The following is a 5,042-nucleotide window of genomic DNA, read 5'->3' as shown; positions in this document are numbered from 1 at the left end:
GATAAAATAAATATTGATGAAGATTAAGAATTTTGCGTTTTATTTAAAATTTCCGGAAACGTTTCGGTCACAATGTATCTTAACAAAAAATGCTTTCCGACACCAAAAGACCGATTAAAGTCATTATAAAAAATTTGCATCATACGTGGGACTTGGAGTCAGTAGTCTCAGACTTAAAAAAGCAGAGCTTAAATGCAATTTCAGCGATAAATAAACTAAAATGGAAAGCTAAAGAACCGTTAAACATGTTTTTAATTTTGTTCTATAAAATATCAAAAATCTTAAATACGATAATGGGTGCAGATTCAGTTAAACAATTGAAAATTTCGCAGCAATGTAAAAATTGCAATTGTAAAAATTGGGTTTTGCACACACAAAAAACTACTGCGGTAAACAACCTAGACAAAATGTTGTAATTGAGGAGATACAATTATTCAGCAAGCTATCGGGGATGTGTGGTAGCAAAACAGTTGCAAAAGCTACGAGATAAGACAAGCTCGGTTATAAGAAACCAAAAGCAACCAACCAATAGCGGAACGCATGAAGTTGACATTCCAGCCAAGAGTGTAAAAGACATGGAGTACACAGAATCCTGTCCACAAACAGAAGCCAAAATGCAATCCAATGCACAAACAACTAAAACTGAAAACACAAATCTGAAGTCTGAGAATGCAATCATTATGCTAATCTTGGAGAAATTAAATAAGCAAGAACAATTCAACAAAAAGTCGCACGGTGGGTAAAGCTATAAGGATACATTAAACATCCCCAAGGAACTCAGTTAACAGCTCCTGAACTCCAGATAGTTTCAGTTTAAATCGAAGCTGATCACTAACTTTTAACGATAGTGGCTTTATATCAGGGTTCAAAAAAACACTGTGCTGTGCACAAAAATGCAAAACACCACGCACAAATGTTGTGCGATTCTAAATAAAATTTCACACCACAAATGTGGTGTGCGAAAATTTTTGTGCACATCTTAAGTGCCACATCTTGTGTGCACAAACAAAACGCACATTTCACACGAATGTGGTGGAGTGAAATAAAACTCGCACACCAATTCGGTGTTTGTGCCGAAGTTATTTCGCACAGCACATTGTGTGTGCGGCAGCCAGCTTGCCCTCGCACACAACGTGTGCAGAAAAGAATACGAGGAGCACATTTTGTGTGCAGACTCGAAAATAAAAATGCACCCAAATGTGCGGAGACGAAATGTCTACTGCACATTTGTGTGAAATGATGATTTAAAAGCGCACAAATATCGCAGCAAAATAGTACGGAAAACTGATTTGTATTAATTTTGGTCTTAATGCGAAATATTTTATTGAAGAAATGATTTTGTATTTATATTTTAATTTTGAATTTATTATTAGATTTACATTTATTGCTTATATTACTTATTATTTTAAGGTTTATTAATTTAAAACATGGGAATAAAGTTAATTTCACAATGTTTTAAGTACATTAACTTTGTTATATTAAATAGGTACATGAATTTAATAGAGAAAGAGTATTTGTTTCGAAATGTTATAAGTAAAGAGGATCGGTTCTTCGGATCGTACTTTGAAAAAATTAAATATATCAATTTTGGACTACTTCATAAAATTTTATTTAATAGTAAGTTGTACACTAAGATTCGTTAGTAAGGTTATAAAAAGCAAATTAAAAAGTTTCTACAACAACATAAATTAATTTTGTTATTAGATTTCATTTAATTTTTTATCTTTAATTACAGCTTAAATTTAACGAATTTATTGAAATAATTTAATATCTTAATTTCTTATTAAAAAATATATAATTTTTATTACATATTTTTTGAAATAAATTTTCATTTAATCTTATTAATAACATTGCTGAAATATTTTTTTCACTTAAATTATATCTCTGCTTATTTAGCACAGTAGAAAGGGCGCTAAAATCCTGCTACCTATTCAAGAAAATATTTTCCTAATCTTTCGCGTTTTCTAATGAATGTTAGAAACTCTACCTAAGTGAATACATATTTCTGGAGAAGAAAAATATCTATTTGTGACCATCCCATATTATCTTTTTTAAACTGTTGCAAAATTTATTAAACAAATACACCAATACCAATACCTGCTACCTGTTCAAAAAAAAATATTTTCCTAATCTTTCGTAATCTTTCATATTTTTTGGGCATAAAAAAATCTTCCTAAAATATGTTTTTATTTTTTTTAAACTGGTGCAAAACTTTCCAAACAAATACTTTAAGTTCACTTACTATATTTGCATTTAAAAATGCACAAAGTAATATACAAAAAACTAATATTTTAAGTTAAAATACAAATAAGGTTAAGACAGTTATAATATTTAGTTAACATTAATTAACAAAAATAATTATTTTAAATATTTGTTAATTTATGCAATTTTTAACATATGTTACGATCCCAACGAACGCAAATATCAATTTTTTCAAAATTTGCAACAAAATAATATTTTCTATTTCAAACAAAATTGTGAAGTTCCTGTAATTTTTTACCACCCTTGGGTGCAAACGCAAAATCGCACATTTGTGCACGTTTGTACAATCGCACATTTATGCACATTTGTGCAAACGTAATATGAGCAACACACTCGTGTGCAGAGAGAATTTTTTGTCGCACAGTGCGGTGCGAGCATAAAATTTTCTCGCACATCTGATTGTGCACATTTTTGTAAATCAGTCGCACAGCACAAATGTGTGTGCACGAATCTGTGTGCACAATCATCGCTTTGTGCGATGTGAAATTTAAAATCGCACAACAAATTTGAGTGCGTGCATTTTTTTTCTTAACACCACAAATGTGCGTGTGCATATTTTAAAAATAATTTCCACTCGCATAGTGCAGTGTGCGATTTTGTGCACCACATTCCGAACTCTGCTTTATATAGCCCTCCGCGGCATAATATAGGCAAAGAAAAATACATTAAAGTGTTAAAGGCTGTTGGAGAGAAATTTATTCTTTGTGGCGAATGTATTTTTAATGCTAAAAATACATTTTAGGGTTCGAAACTTATTACGACTAAGGGTTCGGAACTTCTAAAAGCTATTCAGTAATCGGGTTGTGAAACAATATCGATAAGAAAAACTACTTATTGGCCCACAGATACAAGTAAGATACCTGATCTTATTGACATTTTTATTTCAAAAAGTTTTTAAAAGCTTCATGGTAATTAAGGATGGAGCTGATCTGAACTCGAATCATTTCCCAATCTTTTTAAATATTTACAGTTCTATAGTATTTTCTGGCTAAAAATTCACCGGCTGGAAGCTTTTTAAAACACTTGTGAATCAATTAATGATAAATCATGTTATCGCCATAGAAGCTGAACATCACCTAGAAAGCGATATAAAAAAATTTACACAAAATATCCCTAGTTGGAATAATTGAAACATAGTACTCGCGTTATAAAGCAGGTCAGTACTGACTGCAACTATCCCAATGAAATCAAGCAATTAGTTACCGAAAAACGCAAACTTAGACGGAAGTGCCAAATGACCAGATCTTCTGGAGATAAGTCTCTGTTCAATAAAGTTTGTAAAAGGTTGACTCAAAGACATCTTAAAAACGACTCCTTCAAAACATTTCTAGATAATTTATCGTACAAAGAGAATTCACACTACTCACTCTGGAAGGCAACAAAAAACCAGTGTTGCACACTCCAGTGACACACTCCTCGCCATTAAAACTTAAAAATAATTGGGCAAAAAGCAATCAGCAGAAGGCAGAACACTTTTCGGAATATCTTAGAAGTACTTTTACAAAAGAAAATGGTGAAAAGAATATTTCGGCTAATATAAAAGTAGACAGCGAAATAAGCATACCTCCAGCTTCTGCTCAGGAAATAAAACACATCATTGTCTTTAAAACTCAAAAAAGCTGCTGGATTTGACCTCTTGACAACTGAGATTGTAAAAAACTTGCCAAAAAAAAAATGCCATCAAAGTTCTGACATTTCTTAACAACACATGCCTCAAACTGAGACACGTACCCTCCTTCTGGAAGGTATCTGAAGTAATAATGGTAGCCAAACCTGGCAAACCTGCAGATGAAGTTTCTTCATATAGACCCATATCCTTGCTACCCATTTTGTCGAAGGTTTTTGAAAAAGCATTTAAAAAGCGACTATCAAATCCTATAAAACAACAAAACTTAATTCCTAATCATTAATTCGGCTTTAGAACCAGCCACTTAACAATTGAACAAGTCCATCGAATTAGTAATATAATAGAAAACTGTTTGAAAAAGAAGGAAGTGTGTTCGGCAGTGTTCCTTGATACCTCGCAGGCATTTGACAAGGTGTGGGTCTTATGAGCAAATTACGAATGCAATTGCCAGAACAATATTGTGATCTTAGAGAATCTTATATAACAAATAGATATTTTCGAGTTAAACAAGAAGACTGCTACTCAAATCTAAAAGAAATTAAATCGGGTGTTCTACAGAGAAACGGTCTTGGTCCTATACTTATTCTTCCCTTTGTTTACTAATGATATCCCAGTAACAGAAAATTAGTTATAATGAAGTGGAATCAACTAAAACTTTCCAGCTAGCCATTAATAATGTTCATCAGTGGAAGAAACAATGACGACTTAAGCTTAACAATACAAAATTGGTACATGTTTACTTTACAAATAAAAGGGTCTCCCACTGCAAATTAAATATAGGAAAATGAATTACCCTATACCCTAATACCCTATGCGAATACAGCGAAAAACTTAAGCATAACCTTAGACGCTAAACTACGTTGGAAAGAGCATGTGAAAAAGAAAAAACAAGAACTTGACCTAAAGTATAAGCAGATAAAGTGGTTAATCGGCAGACATTCCGTGTTATCGACACAAAATAAACTCCTGATTTACAACTAAATTTTAAAGCCTGTATGGACTTACGGTATACACTTATGGGGATGCACCAGTAAGAGCAATGTTATGATAATACAGCGTTTCCAAAACAAAGTACTTAGAAATATTATAATTGCGCCCTGGTACATTCGTAGTGCAGACCTACATCGTAACATAGCAATCAAATCCATTGAGG

This window comes from Teleopsis dalmanni, chromosome 1 (assembly GCF_002237135.1).
Source record: "Teleopsis dalmanni isolate 2A chromosome 1, ASM223713v2, whole genome shotgun sequence".
Classification (NCBI taxonomy): domain Eukaryota; kingdom Metazoa; phylum Arthropoda; class Insecta; order Diptera; family Diopsidae; genus Teleopsis; species Teleopsis dalmanni.
This window is presented reverse-complemented; position numbering follows the sequence as displayed.